Raw genomic sequence first — 12,179 nt, forward strand, 5'->3', positions numbered from 1 at the left:
AGATCAAACACGCATTGATGACGGCCATAGAGCCGGGGACCAAAGTCCCTGAATCGTCTCCATTAGAAGACCGCCTGCTCACTGACTATATGCAAACAGGAGCTACATCACTCACCTATCGAAAACTATTAAATAATCTACCGGACCCACTAGTTAAATTACGGTATAAATGGGAGACGCAGTTAGGAGAAATGGACGAAACAGACTGGAATGCTGCACTGGCATCCTCGAGAGAAGCCGGAGTATCGGCCCGATTCCGCCTAGTACAATTTAAAATACTCCATAGGGTCTACTACACAAGAACCGCTTTGTATAGAATACATAGAGCGCAGAATCTGAACTGTCTGAGAGGCTGTGGAGAGGAAGGGACACTCCTTCACACACTTTGGGGATGTCTGGTCATTAGCGAATACTGGAGGCGAATTATGAGAACCATTTCACAAACACTGGAAGTTTCACTTACACCAGACCCGAGGGTTTGCTTGTTGAATGTGTGGGGGAGGACAGATTTACCTAGACAAGGTCAACGGTGGGTGGTGATAGGAGCGATGGTGGCCAAGCGCGATATAGCACAGAAATGGGGGGCGGCAGACACACCGGCATTAGCACAGTGGTGCAAACACATGGATACACTGATGGTTAGCGAGCGTGTGGTCTATAAAATAAGGGCCAACCCTCGCAAGTGGAACAAGATCTGGTTACCGTGGAACAAGTATAGAGGTGAACTGTGTGAACCTTTGCCGGAGGAGGGAGAGGATAGCTCTGATGAGGAGGATGAACTTGGGAACTAATACATACTCATGACTAGGATGCGGGGAGGGATATGGGTGTGATGGTAAGAGACAACGGGGAACTCATGGGTAGAATACAGCGTAGTACATCAGTAAAGCCCCACCGATATAGATGAATGTCCGTGTATTGAAGCTCTATTGAACTGTTTATAATTCCTGATGAGTCTATAGTTTTGTTTTAATTTAAATAAATAATTAAAAAAGTAAGACTAATAATTCTGTATATACTGATTGAAAATTTGACGCACCATGATCATAATCGCTGCCGGACCGGGAGGTTGTCGGCTGAATAGCTGTGTATCATGAACATCGAAATGACTATGGCGTGATATTGTGCTCTATACACGCAAATGATGTAATGTATAATTGTCAAATGCAAATAAAGTCTTACAAAAAAAAAGTGTCTCTTTTGGTTGTGTAATGATTTGCCAGCTTGTCTGTAAATTCTTGAGTAATAGCATGAGCTCCTTCTAGGCAATTTGGATTATGAAATTTGGTGAGAATTTTATAGAATTCTTAAACAAAAAGAAGCAAATAAGGTGCCCTTCACCACTAATTTTAGCAACACATTTCATTTCAAGATATCTAGCATTAAACATGTACAAAATATGATAAAAGCCTCTTCACATTTCATAAAAGTGTATTTTATTAACATGCAAAGACCTTTCACCTTAGTGCATCGGATTATATCTGTGCATAAAGAAGCATTTTTTACAAGGTTCATGCCTCCTCCCACCCTCACAATGTCAATAGTGAACTAAGAAGTGAGTCAGTAAGTCATCAGGATCACACAGACTCCTCTGAATGGCATGGGTTTGGTATTCTAAATGGAAAATATTGTACTTTATTAAATGAGACACAGGAGAAGGTTTTGTAGTGCGCACATCCACAACTCAAGTATTTCAAGGTGCTCTTATATGTGAGAATGAAGAAAAAGGAGGCAAAGTGAAAAATGCCTAGGATCACACAATTTAGTCAAGTGGGGAAGCTGGGATTGATCCCTGGTTTTCTGGTTTTGCATTGTGCAATTTTATGTTGTTCCAATTCAGTAATCAAGTTGCTTTCTTTTTAGACTTGACTCTCCCTAGGTAGCGATAGCATGCAGAGAAGGCTTACCCCAAGATGCGGTAAAGGGACAGCCATTCAGATACTAAACAACACCGTATTTTCAAACCTTTGACTCTGTAGAGGCTAGGGGCTTAATTTAGAGGTCAGTATGGAATCAAACCCTCAAAATAACTCAGTGGCTCACTGACCACACCATGGACATGCTTTGCTTCTCCTAAGCCCACCTTATCCCGTTCCTTGCAAAGCCCCTCTCCCACCCTGCTGGCATCAATGCGGCCCTCGGGCACACCACAGACCATACTTTGTGGCCCTTAGGAAAATGTTTGCTAGTACCTATGCGCTAGGAGCTGTGCAGTCAGAGAGTCCTGGCAGGTAGGGAGAGTTCATGGCATCATGGGGTGGGTGAGAAATTTAATCTAACTGCGTGCAGAACCAGTTTCCCACCTCTGTCTGAAGCAGGTAAAGCGCCAACACTTCCTGGAGGCGCTCATTCGCTCGCAGAGCTCCCCGTGGGAACCTCCTGGCTGGGATAACAAGGGACACCGTTACTGGCAGGTGGAGGCGAGAGTCAAGTAGGAAGACAGAGGACAACAAGAGGGAAGGAGTCGCGAGAGAGGTTGGTACATTACTCCTCACCTAGAATACCAGTACTGCAATTCATACAGCTCTGCCAGTGCACCTCTATTCCGAGTTACAGCACCCTCTGTTATTCTAACACTAGCACAGCGCAGCCATACAGCTCTGCTACAGTGCATGAGCCCTGGACTTGCTTCTCCAGAAAGTGTATGCCAGGAGTTTGAATTGTGCTTGTTTGTGTACGAGGAGCCAGTGTAGCTCCTTCAGGTGTAGTGTGATGTGCGTGCAGCTTGGGAGGTTGAGAGTGATTCTGGCTGCCAGTTCTGAACAGTCTACAGCCTTTTTGTGCGTTTTTTGTTGATCCTGGCACAGAGGATGTTCCCGTAGTATAGCTTGCTTGTGACCAGGGCATGTATGACTGTTTTCCTGGTGCTGTTTGGGGGCCATTGGAAAACCTTCCTCATCATCTTCAGCGTTGATTCGGGCGGTCATGTTGAGTTTCTTGTTGATGAGGATCCCAAGGTTCTGGGAGTGAGTGATTGGGTCATTGTTGGTCCAAGCTCTGTAGACCCAAGGCAGAATGCTCTTCAGGTAGATTACAATTTGGGTCTTGTCAGTATTCAGCTTTAGGCAGTCGGTCTTCATCCAGTGAGCGGTTTCAGTCACGCAGGCATTAAACCTGATCTGAGTACTGGGCGTCTTGTCTGTGAGGGACAGAATGAGTTGAGTGTTGCTGGCGTAGGAGAGGATTGATGTCGTGAGATCGGATTATGCTGTTTAGAGGGATTATGTATGCATTGAAGAAAGTCGATCTGAGGAACGATCCTTGTGTAATTGTGCATTTCCATAGATGTAAACCCCTTTGGTGTGCACAGCTTTGTATGTTCCCAAACACCAGTAGAATAGACAGAGCACCTTTTGTCCCTGCTAAGCTTGCCCTACATTAACACCAAACAAACATTAGTGCGACCATGTAGAGCTCTAACAAGGTATCAGAACGCGAACCTATCGCACTCGCTGCCATTCCTGTAATAAGATTGCTGCACATAATTACAGTTACGTTCATGCACCTGAATCCTAACCTGCAATTCAGGAACTGTGGAAAATAATGCTCCCTCCACCCTCCTTCAAGCAGCAGGTGGGTGAGGTTAATGAGCTGCTGCTGGGAATGAATGTGTTCATGCACCCAGCCTTAATGCCTTATGGATATATATCTTGCTGCTAGTGGTGGGCGTAACTCGCATAATTCAGTGTAGTGTAATCACGTGGAATTACCAGAGAATTCTAGGAGATTACTCTTAACTACGCAAGAAGACTAATTCTGCGTTTAGCGCTGTTTCTTGATGGAAAAAAAGCCTCCTTCACATCCAAAAGGTGCACGAGAATGCATTTTGCACAAAAAAATATCACTAAATGCAACAGAACACAAATAGCGAGTGTGAGCGGCTGCTCGCGCTTCCTAAATGTTCTCTCCTGGTAGGTCTTTTACCCCTAAATAACTCATAATTAAGCGAGCAGGAGTATGTGTGTAATTGTTGCTAATTCAGCATCAAAGAGTACCATAGAATAATCAAAAATACTCTGATTGGGGGGGGACGTGTGTTATAAGCAGAGGCGTGCATGTGTTGTGTGGGGGTGTCAGAATTCCATACTCCCAAGAGACACTTGCAACTTGAAATGAACTGATTCATGCCAGACCCTACTGTCATTCCTAACTGTTGATGTTATGTGTTTGTTATTTTCAAAAAACGAAAAAACTCCATCAAAACCTCATTTCCTGCATTGAATGCTTGCTCAACTGGCACTTTCATTTTTTCTGTACGCTCCATCACGATTTTAATGTAACTGTGACTTTAATATCCGTTCTACTGGAAAACGTTGCATACAATGATCCTCTGATAGCGGCCGGCCCACAGGGTTGTGGGCATTCCGCTGTGTATTATGCAAAGTGCAATAAAGGTTTTGGAAAAAAAAAAAATACTCTGATTACTCTGGCATAGTCGAAAATCCACCCAGGCCTACTGGCTGCTGGAGTCACAGGTGGGGGTACTTGGCAGGGTGGTGTGAGGGTGGCATGCAGGATGGAGGAGGGCGGGTGACCGGTGGGAAGCTGCCCTCATCTGACCACTAACTCTTTTCTTCAATGGCAGGAAACAACTGTGGGGAGAGGGTTTCCACTGACTTGCCCCATCAATATCCCCCCACCTTCCAACACACCACACAGCAGCAGAGGAGGAAGGGTGTGTGGGGGTGATTACAGGAAACAGGCTAAGAAGAACTGGAGGGAGAGGGACAGGAGAAAACTGGTGAGAGAGAACATGGAAGAAGAGGTGGGTTGAAAACAAGAACTGAGTAGTCCTGGGTGGAATTTTAATTACGCCAGAGCATTGGAGTAATTACACATTACTGTTATGCTATGAAATAGCAAAGTGAAGCAATTACTCCAGCTTGAGTAAATAGGAGTAATTTGGGGTAAAGATCCTACCACAGGAGCACAGGAACAGCAAACAAAGAGCGGCTGCTGACTACTTCTGTTTATGTCCGATAGCATTTAGCAATATTTTCTCAGGCATCCTCGCGCCCATTTTGGATGCGCGGGAGGGAGAATTTTGTTCTAAGAAAACAGCGCAAAATGCTAGATTACACTTCTCACACAATTACGCAAAATTATGAGTAATAGTGGTGATTACTCTAGAGAAAAGTATGCCAGTTCCACAAATCTCTAAAAATGAACAGGATGTCTGTGGTCCTGAGTGAGAGGAAGAGGAGGGTTGGGAGAGAGAGAGAACTTAACCAGAAAGGGAGTGAGAGACAGAGTGAGGAAGAGACTGATGAGTGAATGTGAGCAGTAAAAAACAGAGAGAGAGCGAATGGAAGAGATAAATCAGAAACAAGGAGAGGGGTGGCATATTGAGCGAATTGGAGAGATAACTAGAGAGAAGGGTGAAAAAGAGAAGCGAGAGAGTGTGACACAGAGAGGTGAATGAGCGGAAAGCAGAGAGGGCAGAAGGACAGAAGATGAAAGAGGTAGCTATAGATACGTGAAATTAGGAGAGATACAGGACAAAGAGAGAGATAAATACGAGAGGCAAGGAGAGAGGCAAGAGAAAGGTAGAGATAGTGATAAAGAGATACAAGACATGTAAATGTAAATGTATGTATACTTGTAAAGTGCACTATCACCTTTCAGGCATCCTGGCGCTGTATACCGCTGTGGAACCCTTCCTGGCTTTTCCTGTGAGATGGCCCCTACTGGGCACCCCAAAGGGGAAGCCAGGCATCCCAGCGCTTTCGGGCCATTGTGGAGATTAAGCAAGCTATTGCCCAGAGTTGCAGAGTGGGGCCCATGATTAGAATAGGCACTGAGGCGAGAATTATCGAGTCCGTGGACATTGAGCCCAAGACCCTGCCGCAGGACCCTGGTCCCGGGTCAGACCTCTGCATCAGGGTCTGCCGCTTCTAACCAGTGAGCCACACTTCTCCACAAGTACAGAGATATACTTAAGATGGGAGAGAGGTAGAGATAGTGATAAAGAGAGATACAAGACAGGCAGAGAGAGATATAAATAGGAAAGGGCAGAGAGGTAGAGATAGTGATAAAGAGAGATACAAGGCAGACAGAGAGAGATATAAATACCAGAGGTGAGAGCGGTAGAGATAGAGATAAAGAGAGATACAAGACAGGCAGAGAGATATGTAAATAAGAGAGGCAAGGAGAGTGTAGAGAGAGGTAGAGATAGTGATAAACAAAGAGGGCGAGAAACAAATGATAGAATAAAGATAATGTTATGAATTTGGAGCAGGGTTATTGGTGCTCATGACTGACACCCCCTCTTTTGCTAGCCTACCTGCCTGCCAGCAAACAACATTCAGGGGGGTCCTTGAATCACTGAAAACTGCAGCCAACCAGGGTGAGACACTGTTGAGGAGAGCTGCCTGTGTCTCGCAGTGTGCTCTGAGACAGCTTTAAACTGCAGCTGTGGATTTGCAGCACTTGGGTGATTGATGCATTCTGCCTAGGGTTGACACCTTTCCCAGAGAAAGTCACCAGCCATTAGATGTTGTTTCAAGAGTCTGCATAGACCTGCATCCTGGATGTCACTTGAGGGACCCGGCTCAACGGGCTTGAATTGTTGTACCAAGCTACCGAGGGACACGTGATCGGATGACACGAGGTCCAATAGATGGTTGCCGGTACGTCTGGAGGTGGCAACCTAAAGGTCGTATACACGCAAGAGTGTGGTGATTATGAACCAAGAAACCCCAGTTTGCCCTGATGAATTTGCTGAGCTATGAGCAATGAAACATGTCGGCACTTTGAAATTCCTTGGTATATGAGAATCCAATTTTAATTTGGACGGGCTTGCAGCACCAGAATAAAAGAGACTAAGCTAGCAACCCTGACCTATTACGCAATTTTAACCAGTTTTGGTTGCACGCTTTACACTTATTAGATAATTATTTTGGGGTGATTGGTGCACTGTTACAATTTTCTGCACCCTGGTATTAGACACATTTCTTTATCACTATAATGACTATGCACACATTTTATTGTTGCTACTTGGGTACCTTCACATACCACTTATAGAGAGAGTGACCGATGATGAGAAGTGGGTACACTGGATATTATTAAACCAGGAACCCCCTCGGGTGTTACGTCCGTGAGGCACTCTCTCTATCTCCGCACACTTTTTGGGGGAGGTGTGGGTACCTGTATCTATTGCTCAACATTACATCCTTGACCTACGAGAACAGTGAAAATCAACACGTTTAGGATGATCTAGATGACGTATCAGAACATTTGGTTTGGTCTATAAAGGTTGGATGTTTGGAATGAGGTAAGGCGGTTTTTGTTTACAGTGGCTTGAGTGGGGGACAGCCTTACCTTTCTTTCCACCTATACTCCTCATTGATGAACTTGGCTTAAGAACCCACCTGGCCAAAGTGCTTCTGTCTGTTTTACTTTCCTGCAGTATTTCCAGAAGCCCTGAGGGTAACTGAAGCGCTTCACTTCTGTGCACTAACTCATGCTCATACACAATACAGTAGGCACTTACACATCGATGAGTAAGTGCCTTTCTGTGAAAACCAAAATTAGTAAGTGCCTTCTGTGAATATCAAAATGTGTAAGTGCCTTCTGTGAATACCAAAATGGTAGTAAGTTTAGTATTTTGTCTTGTTAGTTCTGTAAATCAGGCACCATAGGTTTTAAAACCTAGCTTCAGACATGACCATGTCGGCCTTGCATTTCTGACACTCCTGCATAAAGCAGCCATGTGCCACCTGCTTCATAGTTGAGCAGTCTCAGGAGAAAATGCATTGTATGACGGTAAGCGGTTTCCGTTCGCAGCCCGGTTGGTGTAGGCATACTAGTTCTGGGTGTGGACTGGTCTCGGGCACAATCAAAGCACACCCCATACGAGAGAAGCATTTTGACTGCCTCAATGCTTTAAGAAGGTCAAACCCATAACACCCGCTCACACACACGCATCTGCCCCTCCAATCAGTTTTCCGTTCCGTCTGTCTCTCCTGGCCTTGCTAAGTGGGGGCACAATGCATAATTGTAAGTGACTGTAAGTGGCATTTGCATGTTTCACTATACTAATTCAACACTAATCCTCTATGGGTTCCGGAGAAGCGTGCTACTCACCGAAAAAGCGAATCGATGCCTCGTTAGGGGTAGTAAGAGCTATTCAGCTGCAATTACAATACAATACAATACAATTAGCGCAATTAGATTCCTCTGTAAACACCTATCAAACACAGAGCTAGATATAAATGTTTTTGCCTTGAAATATTCCAAGTTTTTTCTCCGGTACCAAAGGGTCATATCTTCATCATGCTTCTGCATATTTGAAGGGAAATAAATATTTGCAGCCTGGCTGTTGTTTTACAGAAATATACAACAGAGGTACTTATGATAAAAGATATTTTAAAGCATGTAACATTAAAGTGGAATAAACAAAGAGCAGCCGTGGATGAGAAATATGCTTATAGATAAGTGGTCTATCACACTTCTACTTTTTATTTTTTTAAAGCACCGCCTGAACAATTGGCTTTGCCAATGCTTATTTTGGATCTGGTCTCAAGCAAGTGCACTCTTATAGCTCGTTAAAAATGCTTGGGTTTGGGGATTGCTACGTATTTCAAGGCTCTGATTGTCGATCACATGAGATCAGACCTGAATTATATGTGCGGGAACGCAAAGATTCACAAATCAACAGAGAGAGAAAGCTGCCTCAATCTTGCAAAAGGCCAGGATCTGACCAATGAGCCACTGCGGGGCTATGGCAATGTAAATTGATACTTGTATAGCACACTACTCACCCGCAAGGGTCTCAAGGCGCTTGTACGAATACCGCTGTGGAACCGGTCCTGGCTTTCCCTCTGAGGCGTCCACTCCTGGGCACCCCCAAGGTGGAGGCCAGGCATCCTCCGCGTTGTGGGGGACGTTGTGGAGATGAAGCAAGCTATTGCCCAGAGTTGCAGAGTGGGACTCCATGATTGGAATAGGCACCGAGGCGAGAATTATCAGGTCCGTGGAATTTTGAGCCCAAGACCCGCCGAGGCGGGCAATTGAACCCAGGTCCCGGGCTAGACCTCTGCATCAGGGTCTGCCGCTCTAATCATTGAGCCAAACTTCTCCACAATGCATTGTTTATGCTGATTATCGAGCGGAAGCGGGTGGCGAGTGAGTTGCAGATGCTTCAGTGAGATTTGATATGTCTTAAGGAAACCCACATAGCATGGGCCAAGAGAGAACTACTAGCGGAGTTGGGGCATTTGGTATTGACTAGTACTGAACAAGCTATTATATCAAGGGGTGTTGCAATTCTAGCGAAAAAACATATTGCTAGTACGGGTAGAGCATTGACAGACAAACATGGGAGATGGGCCATAGCTGAATGTGTCAGTGGGACGTTGAAATTCATGATATGTTCTATATATGGCCCAAATCTAGATGAGGCATTAGTTTTGAATTGCTTAATGTCGAGCTGGCTTTATGGCCAACTCCAGTGATAGTGTGTGGAGATCTAAATATCCCCTTGGCCCCCAAATCTGCATGGGATGTGAGCTATAGGTACAGCGGGAGAAAGCCAAAAGTATTTAAGGCGCTTCAATCTCTTGTAGAGGCGCATGGATTGGTTGAGGCTTGGGATATTATGAACGGGGGACGAGCCGGGGTACACCTTCTATTCTTGTCCACACCAAAAACTTGTAAGGTTATATTATCTTTTTTACCCCGCAACATCTATTGAAGGATGCTCGAATCCAAGTGTACCCACGGGTTACTTCAGATCATGGCCCTTTGGTACTAACCTTAGCATATACTCGGACAGCATCTAAGCCACGCGGTTTTCCTTTTGACCGGAAATTATTGTTAGATGTAAAGTTTGTCTCCTATATGAATGAATGGATTGCAGCTTTTTTTCGGATCAACCGAGGTAGCACGGGAACAGGGTGTGTATGGGATGCTTTCAACGCCGCATTTAGGAGGGAAGCTCTCAGTTTTGGATTATATAGGCAAAATCAACTTCGGTCCATATTAGAGGAACTATATCGGGCTCTGATGTTGGCAGAAGAAAAGCTCATGCTGGGTATACATGGCGGTTCAGCTATTGTTGACCTCTCAGCAGAAGTCGCCAGGTGCAAGGCTAAAATACACCTCCATTGGAGTCAAGAGGCAGCTAAGAAATATCTAATTAAGGAACAATTGAACTATGAATATGGTGTTTGGCACAAAAACTTAGAGCAAAGGAAGCGGCTCAGAGAATCAGTTTAATTCTTGACTCTAGGGGGAATCGTGTGGAAACTGAGGCTGGGATTTGGAGGTGTTCAAAGACTTGTATGAAGTATTGTATACAGGAGAAAAGTATGATGTGCAAAAGGGTGAGTCTTTGATACAGTGCTTCTGGGAGAATAATTTGGGTGAATTAGAGGCGGAGATGTTGGAGGCCCCTATAACTATGGGAGAGCTAGAAAGAGCCATAAATGAGCTAGCATCTGGCAAAGCTGCAGGACCGGATAAACTTCCGGTTGAGATTTATAAAACTTTTTTTGGTGTTCTGCAGGAGGACATGCTGACTACATTTAGGCTAGCTCAGACTGGTGCGTATCCCACAACTTGGGACGAGGCCAGCATTGTAGTATTTAAAAAAAAAGGTAAGCCTGCCGAGCACCCGGCTTCATACCACCCTATTTCTCTCTTGAATGCTGATTGCAAAATATATTCAAAAATTCTCGCGACTAGACTAGCGGAAGTTATAACACCTTTGGTCTCGACCCAACAACATGGATTTATTCCTAAGCGGGGGACGATGAATCATGTCAATAGAGTAATATCACTCTTGGATAATGCTAACTGTAGAGGGAATACGTTTAGCCCTATTTTATTGAATGCCGAGAAGGCTTTTGATCGTGTTACATGGGAATTTCTATGGGCGGTGATGCGGCGGCTTTGGGTTCAGGCAACAGTTTTTATCTGCTTTGCAAACGTTATACCGCCAGCCAGTCGCTAGAATTTGTATAATGGGGCTTGAGTCTAAGCCTTTGTCAATTACACGTGGGACAAGACTGGGACGTCCCTGTTCCCCATTATTGTTCTACTTATATATAGACCCGTTTTTAAAAATGTTAGAAAAGAGCTCTAGGATCGAGTGAGTAATGCTGCAGCAATATCAATATCGGGTCTTTGCATATGCAGACGACGTTGCCGTAGTAACATCTAACCCAGTAACTGCTATGCCCGGAATAGAGCAATTGGCGGTACGGAATGGGGTGGTGTCTGGATATAAACCAAATTCATCCAAGACACAAATACTATGTGCCAATATAGGGGCATTTGCTGCCCAAAGGGTCTTGCAGGAGGTGGTTTATTTGGGGATAAGGATTTGGGTCTGTTTGAGTGCAATGGTTGAGTCAACACCCGCTCCGTCCACAGACATGCCATCGAACTCTGGAACCTCCTCGACACCACAGCTCCAGACGTTGCCTTCCTCACGGAGACCTGGATGAACGCCTCTTCAGCTCCCGACATCGCCATCGCCATCCCAGAGGGCTACAAGATCGTCCGGAGGGACCGAAACGCCAACCAGATGGGAGGAGGCATCGCCATCATCCACAGGAGCACCATCCGTCTCACGACCAGCACCGACAACTCCCTGACCACCGCCGAACACCTGCATTTCCAGATCCACACCAACCCGAACACCACCCTCAGAGGCACCCTGATCTACCGACCCCCTGGACCACGCACACAATTCAGCGAGGACATCGCCGACTTCGTCAGCCCACATGCCCTCCCCTCCGCTGACTACATCCTCCTGGGAGACCTCAACTTCCATCTGGAGAACAACAACGACCGCAACACCAGCACCCTGCTCGACAACCTCGCCAATCTGGGACTCAAGCAACTGGTGTCCACCCCCACCCACCTCGCCGGACACACACTCGACGCTGTCTTCTCATCCAGCAAGGACATCGACTTCAGCCACGCCACAGAACTTCAATGAACGGACCACAGCTGCGTCCACTTCACCTTCAAGAAAACAACGACCCACCACCACCAGCAACAGGCCGCCCGCAGAAGCTGGAACAAGATCACAGCAGACCAGCTCGCCACCTCCCTGAGCCAGCACCCTCCTGCCAGCTCAGCGAACCCCAGCCAGGCCGCCGACAACCTCACGAAGTGGATCAGCAACTGCGCGGACGAACTCGCCCCACTGAGGACCCCGCCCAGCAGAC

At 45.8% G+C, this 12,179-nt stretch overlaps 1 protein-coding gene across 1 annotated transcript in view; it reads left to right on the forward strand.

The window, feature by feature from the left end:
• Positions 1-2,368: 2,368 nt before the first annotated feature.
• Positions 2,369-12,179, forward strand: part of LOC147678719 (cornifelin homolog) — a 69,445-nt gene continuing 59,634 nt past the window's right edge. The window contains exon 1 of the mRNA XM_086946630.1: positions 2,369-2,475. The gene's annotated coding sequence lies outside the window, so the exon portion shown is untranslated. The remainder of the gene's footprint in view (positions 2,476-12,179) is intronic.

This window comes from Lissotriton vulgaris, chromosome 12, assembly GCF_964263255.1.
Source record: "Lissotriton vulgaris chromosome 12, aLisVul1.2, whole genome shotgun sequence".
NCBI classification, from domain to species: domain Eukaryota; kingdom Metazoa; phylum Chordata; class Amphibia; order Caudata; family Salamandridae; genus Lissotriton; species Lissotriton vulgaris.